The sequence below is a fragment of the Oncorhynchus clarkii genome, unplaced genomic scaffold (assembly GCF_045791955.1).
Source record: "Oncorhynchus clarkii lewisi isolate Uvic-CL-2024 unplaced genomic scaffold, UVic_Ocla_1.0 unplaced_contig_8566_pilon_pilon, whole genome shotgun sequence".
NCBI lineage: Eukaryota > Metazoa > Chordata > Actinopteri > Salmoniformes > Salmonidae > Oncorhynchus > Oncorhynchus clarkii.
In genome coordinates, this window is record NW_027257975.1 from 133,969 (window position 1) to 154,771 (window position 20,803).

The following is a 20,803-nucleotide window of genomic DNA, read 5'->3' on the forward strand; positions in this document are numbered from 1 at the left end:
AGTGTCCCTCCCTAGACAGGCTTTGACACGCCCAGTCCTCTCAGTTTACTGCTTACTATTCAATGACCTACACAACGATGAGCTGGCGCAGAGCACAGGACGTCAACAACAGCTTATTCCTTTTCAAAAGTCGAAAGCAAGGTTCCAGCAACCACCGAAGGGCTGTCATTTCCTGGACACTATCCGAGGCTTGACACTGACCGCCGTCCTAACTTTTAGGAGCGATTAGAACAACTCCAGGATGGAAGTGGCCCTGGTATCGTATGCAAATACGTACGCTGACGTAGTTGATCACGTGGTTTTTGGCGTAGATCCCCCTGCGAACGCGGATTTTTTCCGGCTGTTGTCTGGCGGATTCGGTCGAATCTGTAGAATAAATCGTCGTATTCGGTTGTTATCGTGTTGTAAGACCCGTTTTGGACCCCGTTTAACGGTGCTCGGCATTACAGCGCATCATACGCGGTGGACAGGTAAGAATCTGCCAAATAGAATATTTATCAGTTTTGCATATCGGCGAAAACAAGTCCCAAAGTTAAACCTGTAGCCTAGCTATGTAGCTAGCTAGCCTCCCACCACCACTGTTTCTGTACGCAGACGCCACTACACATTTTAACTTGGTTAGCCAGTAAACTTTGATTGTCCCGGTGTGGCTGGCTACACCTGATTGACGACCTGCGAGTAGTAACAATGTGTCCAGTTTCAAGCAATGAAACGATGTGCCTACAGTCCCCTCGCTTTAGGAAGTTTTGTTTGCTACAATGCTGCGGTAATGTTAGCCGAGATTTTGTGGGAGAGGACTTGTACTTTTTTCCCCTATGTCGACATAACCAGCAAAATATGGCCTCCACGCCGACATGGCGTTACGTCGTTGGCGAGGGAAGGGGACATTTGGGGAGCTTTAAAAAAAAATGTTTTTATCTTGCCTATTTCTGTTGTATGCTATGGAATGGAGATTGGACTCCTAAGACCAGAAGGTTATAAATTGTTTTCTAGTTCTGGAGTTTAACCAGCAACCTACTTCGATGTCGGGTACCAATGCCGTCCGTCGTATGATGTAGGCAGGCTGCAGGCAGCGGTGACGCCTTCTTGCACGTCCCTACTGCACTGTGGCAACAGTCACAGTGGAATAAAACGCCTCGTTGCAGTACAGCCAGGCTGCTGGCAGAAGTAGAATATATTGCACATATTGGTGGTTTAAGATGGACTTGGTTCTCAGTATCAAGTTTGTTTCTTGATGAAGATCTATCCCTATGAAATGAGCCTGACACAATAGGCAGTATCTTTACAAACTACAGTACTGTTGCCCAATGACATGCCTCATGTTATCTTCATGTTATTTCCTCATGCTACACCACATGCTCATGTAGCCAAGTCAAGAAACGTCTGAATGGGAGTTATTTTATTGTGGTATTTAGTGGTGGGTGGGGGTTACAGTATGATTATGGTGTCCAAAAGCCTGAAAAGATGCAGCTCTCAACAGGATGACCTGATTTGACTTTTAGCCCACTGCATGTGTCCACTTACACCACTGTTAAAGGTACAGCGCATGTTTTTATGTTCACACAGGATTCACACAGGACACACCAGCAACTGTAGACCTCATCAACTAGGTTACTAACACAGGAGGTTGGTGGCACATTAATTGGGGAGGACGGGGCTCGTGGTAATGACTGGAGCAGAATAAGTGGAATGGTATCAAACACATGGTTCTGGAAAATGATGAGCCGTTCTCCCCTCAGCAGCCTCCACTGGTTACTAGGCATATTACTACGCAGGGCTTGTGCATTCATCACATTAGTCGGGGGGGGAGATATCACCAACATTAGTCGGGGGGGGGGGGGGGGGATCACCAACATTAGTCGGGGGGGGATCCCCAACATTAGTCGGGGGGGATCACCAACATTAGTCGGGGGGGGGGGGATCACCAACATTAGTCGGGGGGGGTGGTCACCAACATTAGTCGGGGGGGGGTGGTCACCAACATTAGTCGGGGGGGGTGGTCACCAACATTAGTCGGGGGGGGTGGTCACCAACATTAGTCGGGGGGGGTGGTCACCAACATTAGTCGGGGGGGATCACCAACATTAGTCGGGGGGGGGGATCACCAACATTAGTCGGGGGGGTGGTCACCAACATTAGTTGGGGGGGTGGTCACCAACATTAGTCGGGGGGGATCACCAACATTAGTCGGGGGGGGATCACCAACATTAGTCGGGGGGGGGGATCACCAACATTAGTCGGGGGGGGGATCACCAACATTAGTCGGGGAGGGGATCACCAACATTAGTCGGGGGGGGATCACCAACATTAGTCGGGGGGGGATCACCAACATTAGTCGGGGGGGGAGGGATCACCAACATTAGTGGGGGGGGGATCACCAACATTAGTCGGGGGGATCACCAACATTAGTCGGGGGGATCACCAACATTAGTCGGGGGGGATCACCAACATTAGTCGGGGGGGGATCACCAACATTGGTCGGTGGGGGGGGATCACCAACATTAGTCGGGGGGGGGGATCACCAACATTGGTCGGTGGGGGGGGGGGTATTGTCAACATTAGTGACCTGACTAATCCAGTCATGTCACAGTTGTGCAGCGTCTCTAGGGTGACAACCTCCGTTAATTTCTGACTGGTGGGATGTATTCATTCAGATCAAGGCATGGCAGTCATTCTCAAGTCATATGTGCACACTGACTGGTGGGATGTATTCATTCAGATCAAGGCATGGCAGTCATTCTCAAGTCATGTGTGCACACTGACTGCTGCTGTTGTCATACAGCAGGTGTAGATCACACTTCTATTACTTGGGCTTAGGTTGCTGAAGAAAAATGTAGGCCTACATCCATTTGGTCTCCCTCCCCATTCAGTGTCCTTGATTTTTTTTTTCATGGTCCAGGCAGCGAATGGCTTGTTTAAAGATGGCCGCCTGTTCTTTGTGACTCATGTGGTGCTCACCTCAGCAGTATCCTCTGTCAGACTCGGGGAGATGTTGTTCCTGCCTCCTCTGCTTCGAGATGTTGTGTCGTTAGCTAGGGGACTAAGATGGCCCTGGTGATGTCATACCTGCTGTGGGCACGTCTTCCTGTAAAATCCCTGTAGTCTGTGTGGAGCGGCCGTAGTCATGATGACTTCATGACAGCATAGAGACAGCCTCGTTAGCCTTGCACTTATTTATTAGGCAGTCGGGCCCCAAAAAATGGAGTTCATCTTCTCAGTGACAGGGTTGAGGAGCTACTCGTGTTTGAAAATGTACTCACTCTCTACTGTCGCTCTGGATAATAGCATCCGCTAAATGACTCAAATATATTTATTAGGCAGTCAGGCCCCCAAAATGTAGTTTAATCTCCTCAGTGAGCAGGTTGAGGAAGAGTCCAGACTAATGCAGTGCATGTGCTCATCATGAATCATATGATAATCACCATATGATTACCCTATTTTTATGTCTTTGTGTAAAATTTAAAAAAAAAGGCTAGCCCTTTCAACCTGATTGGCCTGCAGCCCTGTCAATCACCCTTCCCTTCAACAAGTTGAACAGAATCGTCTGTGTGCCGTGTGATGGTTTCTAAGTGTTTAGTATGGGCCTCAACATCATGTTCTGACCGGACAACAGTACCGTGTGATGGTGTGTTTAGTATGGGCCTCAACATCATGTTCTGACCGGACAACAGTACCGTGTGATGGTGTGTTTAGTATGGGCCTCAACATCATGTTCTGACCGGACAACAGTGCCATGTGATGGTTTCCAAGTGTTTAGTATGGGCCTCAACATCATGTTCTGACCGGACAACAGTACCGTGTGATGGTGTGTTTAGTATGGGCCTCAACATCATGTTCTGACCGGACAACAGTGGCGTGTGATGGTTTCCAAGTGTTTAGTATGGGCCTCAACATCATGTTCTGACCGGACAACAGTGGCGTGTGATGGTTTCTAAGTGTTTAGTATGGGCCTCAACATCATGTTCTGACCGGACAACAGTGGCGTGTGATGGTTTCTAAGTGTTTAGTATGGGCCTCAACATCATGTTCTGACCGGACAACAGTGGCGTGTGATGGTTTCTAAGTGTTTAGTATGGGCCTCAACATCATGTTCTGACCGGACAACAGTGCCATGTGATGGTTTCCAAGTGTTTAGTATGGGCCTCAACATCATGTTCTGACCGGACAACAGTACCGTGTGATGGTGTGTTTAGTATGGGCCTCAACATCATGTTCTGACCGGACAACAGTGGCGTGTGATGGTTTCCAAGTGTTTAGTATGGGCCTCAACATCATGTTCTGACCGGACAACAGTGGCGTGTGATGGTTTCTAAGTGTTTAGTATGGGCCTCAACATCATGTTCTGACCGGACAACAGTGGCGTGTGATGGTTTCCAAGTGTTTAGTATGGGCCTCAACATCATGTTCTGACCGGACAACAGTGGCGTGTGATGGTTTCTAAGTGTTTAGTATGGGCCTCAACATCATGTTCTGACCGGACAACAGTGGCGTGTGCAATACAACAATACATTAAGAGAGGAAGCTGATCGCGTTGATCATTTCACCTGTCACATTATGAAGCTCACCGTAGTTCCCCAGAACAGTTGAGACAGTCACATTATGAAGCTCACCGTAGTTCCCCAGAACAGTTGAGCCAGTCACATTATGAAGCTCTCCGTAGTTCCCCAGAACAGTTGAGACAGTCACATTGTGAAGCTCACCGTAGTTCCCCAGAACAGTTGAGCCTGTCACATTATGAAGCTTACCGTAGTTCCCCAGAACAGTTGAGACAGTCACATTATGAAGCTCACCGTAGTTCCCCAGAACAGTTGAGACAGTCACATTATGAAGCTCACCGTAGTTCCCCAGAACAGTTGAGACAGTCACATTATGAAGCTCACCGTAGTTCCCCAGAACAGTTGAGACAGTCACATTATGAAGCCGTCCGTAGTTCCCCAGAACAGTTGAGACAGTCACATTGTGAAGCTCACCGTAGTTCCCCAGAACAGTTGAGCCTGTCACATTATGAAGCTTACCGTAGTTCCCCAGAACAGTTGAGACAGTCACATTATGAAGCTCACCGTAGTTCCCCAGAACAGTTGAGACAGTCACATTATGAAGCTCACCGTAGTTCCCCAGAACAGTTGAGACAGTCACATTATGAAGCTCACCGTAGTTCCCCAGAACAGTTGAGACAGTCACATTATGAAGCTCACCGTAGTTCCCCAGAACAGTTGAGACAGTCACATTATGAAGCTCACCGTAGTTCCCCAGAACCGTTGAGACAGTCACATTATGAAGCTTACCGTAGTTCCCCAGAACAGTTGAGACAGTCACATTATGGAGCTCACCGTAGTTCCCCAGAACAGTTGAGACAGTCACATTATGAAGCTCACCGTAGTTCCCCAGAACATTTGAGACAGTCACGTGTTTGTTTGTAAATGGCACAACGGGAGAAAGTGCAACACATTCAGCAGAGATTACGTGGACATACAAACACTACTGCCACCTTCTGGTTTGGAGTATTTTAACAAGGCAGAGTAGCTGACGACTTAAAGGTTTTTGCTGTGTGGACACAAAAATAATGAGTGCCGACACCGTTCAGAGGTGCTAAGTACTGTCGGCAGGCAAACGATTAACCAGTGTGTCTGTTGTTGTTATTATTATTATTATTATTATCATTGTTATTGTTGTTGTTATTGAATCTTTATTTAACTAGTCAAGTCAGTTCAGCTTCGGCTAGACAGCTAGGTGAGACGAGCACGTCTCAGTCCATAGTGAGTCCATAGGTGAGACGAGCACGTATCAGTCCATAGTGAGTCCATAGGTGAGACGAGCACGTATCAGTCCATAGTGAGTCCATAGGTGAGACGAGCACGTTTCAGTCCATAGTGAGTCCATAGGTGAGACGAGCACGTATCAGTCCATAGTGAGTCCATAGGTGAGACGAGCACGTTTCAGTCCATAGGTGAGACGAGCACGTTTCAGTCCATAGTGAGTCCATAGGTGAGACGAGCACGTATCAGTCCATAGTGAGTCCATAGGTGAGACGAGCACGTATCAGTCCATAGTGAGTCCATAGGTGAGACGAGCACGTATCAGTCCATAGTGAGTCCATAGGTGAGACGAGCACGTATCAGTCCATAGTGAGTCCATAGGTGAGACGAGCACGTATCAGTCCATAGTGAGTCCATAGGTGAGACGAGCACGTATCAGTCCATAGTGAGTCCATAGGTGAGACGAGCACGTATCAGTCCATAGTGAGTCCATAGGTGAGACGAGCACGTATCAGTCCATAGTGAGTCCATAGGTGAGACGAGCACGTATCAGTCCATAGTGAGTCCATAGGTGAGACGAGCACGTATCAGTCCATAGTGAGTCCATAGGTGAGACGAGCACGTATCAGTCCATAGTGAGTCCATAGGTGAGACGAGCACGTTTCAGTCCATAGGTGAGACGAGCACGTTTCAGTCCATAGTGAGTCCATAGGTGAGACGAGCACGTATCAGTCCATAGTACGTTTGTCCTCAGTGTTTATCAGCCAAGTCAGTGCTAGTAGGAACAGACAAGTGCCAGTGTTTTGAGTTACATAGGGATTGTTTTATCTGGAACTAAAAGAAGCCAATCTCTTGGAAAGAAAGAGCTTCACAGGGGAGAAGCAGTGACTGTAAATAGCGTCCTGGAGCCACACAACTCTCACACAGACCGCATGGGTTTCCTAGGTAACGTCTCCCATCTGTTTTCTACTCCACAACAGTAAATTGATGTATTCATGTGTGTAATGGGCAGGCTTTCATGTTAGAAGAGTACAGGGAAAGGAAGGAGAGAAAGATGATGATGATGATGATGATAGGAGGGAGAGAGGGATATGATAGGAGAGGAAGGAGAGAGGGATATGATAGGAGAGAAAGAGAGGAAAGAGATGATAGGAGAGGGAGAGAAAGAGATGATAGGAGAGGGAGAGAAAGAGATGATGGGAGAGAAAGAGAGATGATAGGAGAGGGAGAGAAAGAGAGATGATAGGAGAGGGAGTTCGTACTGTTAGGTGACCTAAACTGGGATATGCTTAACACCGGCTGTCCTACAATCTAAGCTAGATGCCCTCAATCTCACACAAATTATCTAGGAACCTACCAGGTACAACCCTAAATCCGTAACCATGGGCACCCTCATAGATATCATCCTGACCAACTTGCCCTCTAAATACACCTCTACTGTCTTCAACCAGGATCTCAGCGATCACTGCCTCATTGCCTGCGTCCGTAATGGGTCCGCGGTCAAACGACCATCCCTCAACACTGTCAAACGCTCCCTTAAACTCTTGGTTGCTCTTTAAAAGTGCTTTCCTCACCATCTTAAATAAGCATGCCCCGTTCAAAAAATGTAGAATTAAGAACGTATATAGCCCTTGGTTCACCCCAGACTTGACTGCCCTTGACCAGCACAAAAACATTCTGTGGCGTACTGCATTCGCATCGAATAGACCCCGCGATATGCAACTTTTCAGGGACTTCAGGAACCAATATACACAGTCAGTTAGGAAAGCTAAGGCTAGCTTTTTCAAACAGAAAAAGCACTAATTGCAAAAAGTTTTGGGACACTAAAGTCCATGAAGAATAAGAGCACCTCCTCCCAGCTGCCCAATGCACTATGCTAGGAAACACTGTCACTATCGATTATCCTATATTTATCGGTGATTTCAATAAGCATTTTTCTACGGCTGGCTATGCTTTCCACCTGGCTACCCCTACCCAGCTCTGCAACCCCCCCCCCTCCCCGCAGAAAATTGCCCAAGCCCCCTCTGCTTCTCCTTCACCCAAATCCAGACAGCTGATGTTCTGGAAGAGCTGCAAAATCTGGATCCCTACAAATCAGCTGGGCTGGACAATCTGGACCCTTTCTTTCTAAAAAATTAACCGCCAAAATTGTTCCAACCCCTATTACTAGTCTGTTCAACCTCTTTCGTATCGTCTGAGATTCCTAAAGATTGGAAAGCTGCCACGGTCATCCCCCTCTTCAAAAGGGAAGACACTCTAGACCCAAACCGTTATAGACCCATATCCATCCTGCCTAGGGAGGAGGAGACGAGGGGGGGAGGAGAAAAGGGGAGGAGGAGGAGGAGGAGGAGGAGAGAGAGACAAGGAAAGGGAGGAGAGGGAAAGGAAGCAGAGAAACAGAGGACAGGTTGAGAGAAGACGAGAGAAGGAAAAGAGATGAGTATGTGAAGGCAAGGAGAGAGCATAAGAGGAGAGGACAAATCAGAATCAAAGTTTATTGATTGCATACACAGATTTGCAGATGTCGCAGGTGCAGCGAAATGCTGGAGGAAGGGAGAGGACAGAAGAAAGAGCTCAGCTGGGGCTCTTCTCTCTGACTGCAGAAACCCACAGCTCTGACCCAGTCACGTGTCTCCAGCCTGACCAGCAGGTCACCCCTGCTGTAGCAGAGGCTGTCTGATATGTGGACACCCAGTAACGCCAGTCAAGCTTTGTTGACTCTACAGTAGGTCGGACAACTGTCTGTCGCTGATATAGGCTAGAGGAGGTACTCTGGATGTACAGATGGTTCGTTAGAGAAACACTACTAGGTAACCTTGTGTTGAATGCCACAACAGAAATTCCCTATTTATTCTATCCCGACCTTCTTTATCCCAACATGTGAAATACAATTGCATAAGAAGTAATGTTCCAAAACGTAGAGTTCTCTGACTGTATTTGATCTCCGTAGTGGAGAAGCTGCTTTTTAAAGACGACCCTGGCACAAATATGCCATGCGGTCTAACCCATTCCGTCAGTATTTCATAACTGCCTGGGACGGCAGCCATCAGGATCTGGGGTTCAAATACTATTTTAAATCTTTCAAATATGTTGAGCGTTTGCTCGAGCCTGCCTGGCGTGCCAGATGGGTTTTTCACTTTCACAACTACTCTACTTCCATTGTGCCAGGCAAGCTAAATCAAGCCCAGATGGAGTATTTGATTTAAAATAAAATTTGAACCGGGGTCTGGCAGCCATGGAAGAGGAGATCTGTCTCTGCCTGGCTGGTTTTGGTTTCAGTTGGAAACGCCATATGTAGCCCAGGGTTATGAGGGAACTTACTGACTGCTACAGATGGTTTTACCAGACACCGCCCTGCCAGGACTGACTGCTACAGATGGTTTTACCAGACACCGCCCTGCCAGGACTGACTGCTACAGATGGTTTTACCAGACACCACCCTGCCAGGACTGACTGCTACAGATGGTTTTACCAGACACCACCCTGCCAGGACTGACTGCTACAGATGGTTTTACCAGACACCACCCTGCCAGGACTGACTGCTACAGATGGTTTTACCAGACACCACCCTGCCAGGTCTCACTGCTACAGATGGTTTTACCAGACACCGCCCTGCCAGGACTGACTGCTACAGATGGTTTTACCAGACACCACCCTGCCAGGTCTCACTGCTACAGATGGTTTTACCAGACACCACCCTGCCAGGACTGACTGCTACAGATGGTTTTACCAGACACCACCCTGCCAGGACTGACTGCTAAGAGGTTCCTCTGGTTTCTCTGTCCTCCACTCGTTACCTGTATTAATGGCACCTGTTTGAACTTGTTATCAGTATAAAAGACACCTGTCTACTATTTTCTACATTGTAGAATAGTAGTGAAGACATCAAAACTACGAAATAACACACATGGAATCATGTAGTAACCAGACAAGTGTTAATCAAAATATATTTGACATTATTCAAAGTAGCCACCCTTTTTCATGATGACAGCTTTACACACTCTTGACATTCTCTCAACCAGCTTCATGAGGTAGTCACCTGGAATTAACAGGTGTGCCTTGTTAAAAGTTAATTTGTGGAATTTCTTTCCTTAATGCGTTCGAGCCAATCAGTTGTGTTGTGACAAGGTATAAGGTGGTATACAGAAGAGAGCCCTATTTGGTAAAAGACCAAGTCCATAATATGGCAAGAACAGCTCAAATAAGCAAAGAGAAACGACAGTCCGTTACTTTAAGACATGCAGCACGACATCTATGCGAAGATCTATGCGAAGGAGATGTCGTGCTTCATGAAGCAAATGGTGGTGTCATCAGATACTGATCGGTTTTCTGATCCACGCCCCTACCTTTTTTTTAAAGGTATCTTTGACCAACAGATGTTTTATTTAAATGGACTGATTTCCTTATGAACTGTAACTCAGTAAAATCTTTGAAATTGTTGCATGTTACCTTTCTTTATATTTTTGTTCAGTTCATAAATATGTTGAGGACAGAGTTGAAGAAAGAATGGTCATTCTCAGGGTTAGACTGCATGGTCATTCTCAGGGTTAGACTGCATGGCCATTCTCAGGGTTAGACTGCATGGTCATTCTCAGGGTTAGACTGCATGGTCATTCTCAGGGTTAGACTGCATGGTCATTCTCAGGGTTAGACTGCATGGTCATTCTCAGGGTTAGACTGCATGGTCATTCTCAGGGTTAGACTGCATGGTCATTCTCAGGGTTAGACTGCATGGTCATTCTCAGGGTTAGACTGCATGGTCATTCTCAGGGTTAGACTGCATGGTCATTCTCAGGGTTAGACTGCATGGTCATTCTCAGGGTTAGACTGCATGGTCATTCTCAGGGTTAGACTGCATGGTCATTCTCAGGGTTAGACTGCATGGTCATTCTCAGGGTTAGACTGCATGGTCATTCTCAGGGTTAGACTGCATGGTCATTCTCAGGGTTAGACTGCATGGTCATTCTCAGGGTTAGACTGCATGGTCATTCTCAGGGTTGGACTGCATGGTCATTCTCAGGGTTAGACTGCATGGTCATTCTCAGGGTTAGACTGCATGGTCATTCTCAGGGTTAGACTGCATGGTCATTCTCAGGGTTAGACTGCATGGTCATTCTCAGGGTTAGACTGCATGGTCATTCTCAGGGTTGGACTGCATGGTCATTCTCAGGGTTAGACTGCATGGTCATTCTCAGGGTTAGACTGCATGGTCATTCTCAAGGTTAGACTGCATGGTCATTCTCAGGGTTAGACTGCATGGTCATTCTCAGGGTTAGACTGCATGGTCATTCTCAGGGTTAGACTGCATGGTCATTCTCAGGGTTAGACTGCATGGTCATTCTCAGGGTTAGACTGCATGGTCATTCTCAGGGTTAGACTGCATGGTCATTCTCAGGGTTAGACTGCATGGTCATTCTCAGGGTTAGACTGCATGGTCATTCTCAGGGTTAGACTGCATGGTCATTCTCAGGGTTAGACTGCATGGTCATTCTCAGGGTTAGACTGCATGGTCATTCTCAGGGTTAGACTGCATGGTCATTCTCAGGGTTAGACTGCATGGTCATTCTCAGGGTTAGACTGCATGGTCATTCTCAGGGTTAGACTGCATGGTCATTCTCAGGGTTAGACTGCATGGTCATTCTCAGGGTTAGACTGCATGGTCATTCTCAGGGTTAGACTGCATGGTCATTCTCAGGGTTAGACTGCATGGTCATTCTCAGGGTTAGACTGCATGGTCATTCTCAGGGTTAGACTGCATGGTCATTCTCAGGGTTAGACTGCATGGTCATTCTCAGGGTTAGACTGCATGGTCATTCTCAGGGTTAGACTGCATGGTCATTCTCAGGGTTAGACTGCATGGTCATTCTCAGGGTTAGACTGCATGGTCATTCTCAGGGTTAGACTGCATGGTCATTCTCAGGGTTAGACTGCATGGTCATTCTCAGGGTTAGACTGCATGGTCATTCTCAGGGTTAGACTGCATGGTCATTCTCAGGGTTAGACTGCATGGTCATTCTCAGGGTTAGACTGCATGGTCATTCTCAGGGTTAGACTGCATGGTCATTCTCAGGGTTAGACTGCATGGTCATTCTCAGGGTTAGACTGCATGGTCATTCTCAGGGTTAGACTGCATGGCCATTCTCAGGGTTAGACTGCATGGTCATTCTCAGGGTTAGACTGCATGGTCATTCTCAAGGTTAGACTGCATGGTCATTCTCAGGGTTAGACTGCATGGTCATTCTCAGGGTTAGACTGCATGGTCATTCTCAGGGTTAGACTGCATGGTCATTCTCAGGGTTAGACTGCATGGTCATTCTCAGGGTTAGACTGCATGGTCATTCTCAGGGTTAGACTGCATGGTCATTCTCAGGGTTAGACTGCATGGCCATTCTCAGGGTTCGACAGCATGGCCATTCTCAGGGTTCGACAGCATGGTCATTCTCAGGGTTCGACAGCATGGCCATTCTCAGGGTTCGACAGCATGGCCATTCTCAGGGTTAGACTGCATGGCCATTCTCAGGGTTAGACTGCATGGTCATTCTCAGGGTTAGACTGCATGGTCATTCTCAGGGTTAGACTGCATGGTCATTCTCAGGGTTAGACTGCATGGTCATTCTCAGGGTTAGACTGCATGGTCATTCTCAGGGTTAGACTGCATGGTCATTCTCAGGGTTAGACTGCATGGTCATTCTCAGGGTTAGACTGCATGGTCATTCTCAGGGTTAGACTGCATGGTCATTCTCAGGGTTAGACTGCATGGTCATTCTCAGGGTTAGACTGCATGGTCATTCTCAGGGTTAGACTGCATGGCCATTCTCAGGGTTCGACAGCATGGTCATTCTCAGGGTTAGACTGCATGGTCATTCTCAGGGTTAGACTGCATGGTCATTCTCAGGGTTAGACTGCATGGTCATTCTCAGGGTTAGACTGCATGGTCATTCTCAGGGTTAGACTGCATGGTCATTCTCAGGGTTAGACTGCATGGTCATTCTCAGGGTTAGACTGCATGGTCATTCTCAGGGTTAGACTGCATGGTCATTCTCAGGGTTAGACTGCATGGTCATTCTCAGGGTTAGACTGCATGGTCATTCTCAGGGTTAGACTGCATGGTCATTCTCAGGGTTAGACTGCATGGTCATTCTCAGGGTTAGACTGCATGGTCATTCTCAGGGTTAGACTGCATGGTCATTCTCAGGGTTAGACTGCATGGTCATTCTCAGGGTTAGACTGCATGGTCATTCTCAGGGTTAGACTGCATGGTCATTCTCAGGGTTAGACTGCATGGTCATTCTCAGGGTTAGACTGCATGGTCATTCTCAGGGTTAGACTGCATGGTCATTCTCAGGGTTAGACTGCATGGTCATTCTCAGGGTTAGACTGCATGGTCATTCTCAGGGTTAGACTGCATGGTCATTCTCAGGGTTAGACTGCATGGTCATTCTCAGGGTTAGACTGCATGGTCATTCTCAGGGTTAGACTGCATGGTCATTCTCAGGGTTAGACTGCATGGTCATTCTCAGGGTTAGACTGCATGGTCATTCTCAGGGTTAGACTGCATGGTCATTCTCAGGGTTAGACTGCATGGTCATTCTCAGGGTTAGACTGCATGGTCATTCTCAGGGTTAGACTGCATGGTCATTCTCAGGGTTAGACAGCATGGTCATTCTCAGGGTTCGACAGCATGGTCATTCTCAGGGTTAGACTGCATGGTCATTCTCAGGGTTAGACTGCATGGTCATTCTCAGGGTTAGACTGCATGGTCATTCTCAGGGTTAGACTGCATGGTCATTCTCAGGGTTAGACTGCATGGTCATTCTCAGGGTTAGACTGCATGGTCATTCTCAGGGTTAGACTGCATGGTCATTCTCAGGGTTAGACTGCATGGTCATTCTCAGGGTTAGACTGCATGGTCATTCTCAGGGTTAGACTGCATTGTGAATGCAGGGACATGGTTTGATAACTGTCAAAGTATTTCTTGACTGGAAGTCTTCATGTTTCCCTCAGCTTGGTATTAATATCAGGATTCCTTTTCTAAACCAAATACTTAACTCCTCATGCTGTCTGTGTTCACTGTGAATACCAGGCTCGGTGTTGTAGAGGTACTAGGTCTTTACCAGTGGGAAAGTACTCCTCATGCTGTCTGTATTCACTGTGAATACCAGGCTCTGTGTTGTCGAGGTACTAGGTCTTTACCAGTGGGAAAGTACTATACAATGCAGTCTACTCAATGCTCCGCTTGGGCAAAGTATCGATTCAATTGACCCCTACCTGGATCCCACATGACCCCTACCCGGATCCCACCAGTTGAATAGAAGAATATGTCTTGTGGACCCCGTCCATCTTGATGTGTCTACAGTATCATCAAAAGGGGTGGTGTCTTACTACTTTTGGCCCGACCAACTTTGAGGCGGAACATTCTGGTCTCTGGTGAAGTGGAGAGAATAAACCCCCCCCCCACCCCCTGCTGTTAGCCTGTTTCCATGGTAACCTGGCTGCTAGACCAGTTCAGACTCCATCCAGACTTTGACTGTTATATTTAGAGACACGATGGGACCCTAACCAGTAACTTTGTGGACTATTTAATTGTCCAAATCAGAATCAATGTGATGGTGTATTGACTGGACTCACCCCGGAGAGGATAGACTTGCTCCAGTCCAGTAGTAGCCTGGTAGGCTTTAACACTGGGCTTTAAACACTGTTATTTGTACACTTCTAATACAGAGAATCTGCACCAAGCTTGCAGTGCACCACTCAACATTCCTTGAACCAATTCACTTATTAATATTCTGTGTTCATACCCTAAATAGAATGTTAAGTAAGCAGGGATAGAGAGATTGCCGGTTTCAATGCAGAGCTACAGTGTGTTTTTTCAGGGCCCATTTGATGAGATTTAAATTCATTCTGTGACGTTCCCAAATTCAGCCCCCCTACTGGGGGATGCAGTATTAGCAGAGCACTGTCTCCTCCCACACAGCTTCTCTCTTCTCGCTCTCTACTATCATCATCTACTATCACCCTCCTCTAGAACACTGCAGCTGTGGGTCTGTTCAGAACGCCGCAATGTTTCACAACGTTACACAAAGTTCGGATAGAAATGCATTGTCTAGATCAGACACAGTTCTCTGTCTGGTAGAATAGGGAATTAGGTCACCTCTATTTTGTTGCGTTTCTGTCGCTGTCAAAGTTCTGAACGCTTCACCTCACTGAATACAGCAGATCTTATGGAACAATGAGCCAGTCTGGATGGAATGCCTACCATCTTCCTGTCCACTCTGTTATCCTAGCAACAGTGGTCTGTGCCTTGTCCCCCTCCCCACACCCACCATGACATGTGTTTCTGTCACGTCAGATGAAGGCTGCTCTGGAAGTGTCTCGGCACTCAGCAGGTGGATCCATTCTGCTCTTCAGTCTGTTAGAATTTACCAACTGTCTTGTTGTCATGGTAGATATGGAAGGGTTGTAGTGATGGAAGGGCTGTAGTGACGGTGTGATGGAAGGGCTGTAGTGATGGAAGGGCTGTAGTGGTGGAAGGGCTGTAGTGGTGGAAGGGCTGTAGTGACGGAAGGGCTGTAGTGACGGAAGGGCTGTAGTGACGGAAGGGCTGTAGTGACGGAAGGGCTGTAGTGACGGAAGGGCTGTAGTGACGGAAGGGCTGTAGTGACGGAAGGGCTGTAGTGACGGAAGGGCTGTAGTGACGGAAGGGCTGTAGTGACGGAAGGGCTGTAGTGACGGAAGGGCTGTAGTGACGGAAGGGCTGTAGTGACGGTGTGATGGAAGGGCTGTAGTGACGGTGTGATGGAAGGGCTGTAGTGACGGTGTGATGGAAGGGCTGTAGTGACGGTGTGGTGGAAGGGCTGTAGTGACGGTGTGATGGAAGGGCTGTAGTGGCGGTGTGATGGAAGGGCTGTAGTGACGGTGTGATGGAAGGGCTGTAGTGATGGAAGGGCTGTAGTGACGGTGCGGTGGAAGGGCTGTAGTGACGGTGCGATGGAAGGGCTGTAGTGACGGTGCGATGGAAGGGCTGTAGTGACGGTGCGATGGAAGGGCTGTAGCGACGGTGCGATGGAAGGGCTGTAGCGACGGTGTGATGGAAGGGCTGTAGCGACGGTGTGATGGAAGGGCTGTAGTGACGGTGTGATGGAAGGGCTGTAGTGACGGTGCGGTGGAAGGGCTGTAGCGATGGTGTGATGGGCTCATGAGTCATAGTGTTGTCTCTGATTGGCCGGATAGAAAGGTCCTTTGACACACAGTCTGCGACTCAGCAGCTTCACACTTGTAGGGATTCATTGTCCTGCTGCTATTCCTGGACACACAGTAGGTTGATACACAGCAGAGTGAAGTCATTATCTCTTGAGCTTTGGTTGTTATTGTGTCAGATGGAATGACGTTAGTGATCTGGTGAGAGGGAGTCATCCATCGTCCTACGGATGTTTCATGTTCTGTAACTGATGTTGACATCTGTGGCAAGCTAAATCGTCAGGAATGATTAATGATGTACGTTCGTTCTCCTGTTGGAAGCAAATAATGAAAGCCCATGAATACAGCAGCGAGTCACCACAGCAGTGTCCATTGGGGGAGTTACGTTGGTATCTGCTGGCCTGGGTTAGTCGGGCTGGGAGCATATGAGTGGACAGAGTAGGTCTCTCCAGAGCAGAGACGGTGAGCTGAGGACATGATATGAGAGACAAAGCGTCGGCTGGGACCTCATACAAGTTTAATTTGGCTCCAGTATGGCTGGGCTCCTCTCCACCCAGCCAGACACGCCACAGCAGCACAGGGATAAGACGCCCAGCCAGACACGCCACAGCAGCACAAGGATAAGACGCCCAGCCAGACACGCCACAGCAGCACAGGGATAAGACGCCCAGCCAGACACGCCACAGCAGCACAGGGATAAGACGCCCAGCCAGACACGCCACAGCAGCACAGGGATAAGACACCCAGCCAGACACGCCACAGCAGCACAGGGATAAGACACCCAGCCAGACACGCCACAGCAGCACAGGGATAAGACGCCCAGCCAGACACGCCACAGCAGCACAGGGATAAGACGCCCAGCCAGACACGCCACAGCAGCACAGGGATAAGACGCCCAGCCAGACACGCCACAGCAGCACAGGGATAAGACGCCCAGCCAGACACGCCACAGCAGCACAGGGATAAGACGCCTGACACGCCACAGCAGCACAGGGATAAGACGCCCAGCCTGACACGCCACAGCAGCACAGGGATAAGACGCCCAGCCTGACACGCCACAGCAGCACAGGGATAAGACACCCAGCCAGACACGCCACAGCAGCACAGGGATAAGACGCCCAGCCTGACACGCCACAGCAGCACAGGGATAAGACACCCAGCCTGACACGCCACAGCAGCACAGGGATAAGACACCCAGCCAGACACGCCACAGCAGCACAGTCCTGAATGGAGAGGAGAGCGTCAGTCTGCTACATTTTGAAACCGACCATTGGTGTTTCTCAATGGACAAGTCGAGGTTTCAGTCCTTTTTCTTCCATTTTGGAGCCTACTGAACACAACCCAGGTCTGGTCGACAGACGGATCGGCTCTTAGCAACGGCACTGAGTCTGCCTGACTTCCTGGCTCCATGTCTCCTCCCAGATGAATGAATACCTGCGAGGTGTGTTTTTTTATACACTGCAGCAGTAGCATCAACAGCAATGCATCGAGGACAAGTCCATTTCCGGACAGTGGTTGTCATAACTACCTTATGGAAATGAGGCTGGCCTGAATTTTAACAATGCACCTCTTCTGCTGGTTATGGGAATACCCCAAGTGACGATCCAATGAGTGACTGAGTTTGACGGCAGTCATTTGTACTTGACATTTCCCAGTGCTGATGTGTCTAGTTCCACTTAGACCATCTCTTACCAGAGCCCTGACCACCAGACCAACAGCATGGAACATGTTCTACTTAGACCATCTCTTACCAGAGCCCTGACCACCAGGCCAACAGCATGGAACATGTTCTACTTAGACCATCTCTTACCAGAGCCCTGACCACCAGACCAACAGCATGGAACATGTTCTACTTAGACCATCTCTTACCAGAGCCCTGACCACCAGGCCAACAGCATGGAACATGATGTTCTACTTAGACCATCTCTTACCAGAGCCCTGACCACCAGGCCAACAGCATGGAACATGTTCTACTTAGACCATCTCTTACCAGAGCCCTGACCACCAGACCAACAGCATGGAACATGTTCTACTTAGACCATCTCTTACCAGAGCCCTGACCACCAGGCCAACAGCATGGAACATGATGTTCTACTTAGACCATCTCTTACCAGAGCCCTGACCACCAGACCAACAGCATGGAACATGTTCTACTTAGACCATCTCTTACCAGAGCCCTGACCACCAGGCCAACAGCATGGAACATGATGTTCTACTTAGACCATCTCTTACCAGAGCCCTGACCACCAGGCCAACAGCATGGAACATGATGTTCTACTTAGACCATCTCTTACCAGAGCCCTGACCACCAGACCAACAGCATGGAACATGTTCTACTTAGACCATCTCTTACCAGAGCCCTGACCACCAGGCCAACAGCATGGAACATGATGTTCTACTTAGACCATCTCTTACCAGAGCCCTGACCACCAGGCCAACAGCATGGAACATGATGTTCCACTTAGACCATCTCTTACCAGAGCCCTGACCACCAGACCAACAGCATGGAACATGATGTTCCACTTAGACCATCTCTTACCAGAGCTCTGACCAACAGCATGGAACATGGATGTTCTAATTAGACCATCTCTTACCAGAGCCCTGACCACCAGACCACCAGCATGGAACATGATGTTCTGGGTTCTAAACAGGAGGCTGTAACAGTTGTTCCTGAAATGAAACATGTTGGTTCTCATCCCGAGCACCACTGGGTCTTAGTCACCGTTGTGAATAAAAATGGGTTTTCCACAGCAAAGCAATCTTTTAAGAGTTTGAAGAGCGGCAGTTACTGAAATGTGATATTTGATAGTTTTCTCCTGATTTAGAGAAGTGATAACTGATCCGAGGTCAGGCAGTCCACTGTGAAAACAGATTTGTATCTTCATTTTGGAGCCAAACGCTACGTTATCCACCATTCATCACACAAAGCCTACTCTTCTATTAAAGTCCTCCTACCATCACTTACCTGCTGTCCTGTCCAATCAGATTCTATCAGCTCAGTCACTGCTGAATGTCGGAACACATTCCCTTATAAAAGTGTTCTATTGCAGAACCAAAAGTCTACGATGTTTGTTATATAAAAACACGTTCTCCCTTCCAGTAGTTTTTGTTGCATGGAAATGTGATTTGGTAATGCATGAGGCAACTAGAATATCAATGACTTCTTTCACGCTCTCTTGAATTAGCTCCTCTATCGCTTCATTAAAAAAAGAAATGCTCAGGGAAATTAAATCCATGTATTGTATTATACTGCATCCTTAAGGCTTCTCTGAAGTTTTCACATCTGTTACCTTGGAGCCGATTCTGTTTTGGTGCGTTGTCAGATTCAGCTACAGTATGTGTTGCACCAACATGGAGCTGTCTTGGCTTTGGGTGTATGTACTACTGGCTTTAGGCCTTCAATGTAGACTGTACTATATTGACTCTGTTTTACAAATCTTTTGAGAGTATTTTTAACTTTTTGTATTGTTTGTTGGTTTGGCAATGCCACTGTCAGCCAGAGAAATATGTTGAGAAGGATTATCACCACAGCAAGCAAGGTACTCGGAGTCAAACAGACAGGCCTGGATGAGATCTTTAAGGTCAGGGCCCTCTGTAAGGTACTAGGAGTCAAACAGACAGGCCTGGATGAGATCTTTAAGGTCAGGGCCCTCTGTAAGGTACTAGGAGTCAAACAGACAGGCCTGGATGAGATCTTTAAGGTCAGGGCCCTCTGTAAGGTACTAGGAGTCAAACAGACAGGCCTGGATGAGATCTTTACGGTCAGGGCCCTCCCCAAGGTACTTGGAGTCAAACAGACAGGCCTGGATGAGGTCTTTAAGGTCAGGGTCCTCTGTAAGGTACTTGGTGTCAAACAGACAGGCCTGGATGAGATCTTTACAGTCAGGGCCCTCCCCAAGGTACTAGGAGTCAAACAGACAGGCCTGGATGAGATCTTTACGGTCAGGTCCCTCTGTAAGGTACTAGGAGTCAAACAGACAGGCCTGGATGAGATCTTTAAGGTCAGGGCCCTCTGTAAGGTACTAGGAGTCAAACAGACAGGCCTGGATGAGATCTTTAAGGTCAGGGCCCTCTGTAAGGTACTAGGAGTCAAACAGACAGGCCTGGATGAGATCTTTACGGTCAGGGCCCTCTGTATGGTACTAGGAGTCAAACAGACAGGCCTGGATGAGATCTTTACGGTCAGGACCCTCTGTAAGGTACTAGGAGTCAAACAGACAGACCTGGGTGAGATCTTTACGGTCAGGGCCCTCTGTAAGGTACTAGGAGTCAAACAGACAGGCCTGGATGAGCTCTTTAAGGTCAGGGCCCTCCGCAAGGCTCACAAAATCATTTTAGACCCAAGCCACCCCCTGTACCTGGACTTTGAACTACTCCCCTCTGGGTGCAGATATAGGGCACCCCTCAGCAGGAAAAACACAACTAGACAATAATTTGTGCCAGACGTGATATCCCTCCTAAATAGCTCGGGCTAATGTTCCTATCGACTCCGTAAGGCCAGCAGGCTAGTCTTTTAAAAAAAATGTTTTATTTCTTTATTGGTATGTAACTGTTATGAAAGTTGTATTGTCAATTTTCTTTTGTAGTTAAACGCCACTTTAAATGTGTACATGACACTGCAACACAGTTTCCCCATGGGGACAGTAATGTCAGGAAAGTAAAGCTAAAGATGCTCTTTGTGGAAAAATCACTATTTCCTGGTTGTTCGCTTAATTTCAGTTTGTGACAAAACAAGCAAGTATAGTGTAGAGCACATATGTCAGAGTCAAGGCCCGCGGGCCACATCCGGCCCGCAAGAAGGTTTTTTACGGCCCCTGGGATGATCTTGATTTATTATTAGAACCGGCCCG

General features: G+C 48.0%; 1 protein-coding gene across 2 annotated transcripts in view; it reads left to right on the forward strand.

Moving 5' to 3' along the window:
* The first annotated feature begins 265 nt into the window (after nt 1-265).
* Nucleotides 266-20,803, forward strand: part of LOC139394371 (zinc fingers and homeoboxes protein 2-like) — a 28,525-nt gene continuing 7,987 nt past the window's right edge. For both annotated transcript variants that reach the window (XM_071142422.1, XM_071142423.1), the window contains exon 1: nt 266-470. The gene's annotated coding sequence lies outside the window, so the exon portion shown is untranslated. The remainder of the gene's footprint in view (nt 471-20,803) is intronic.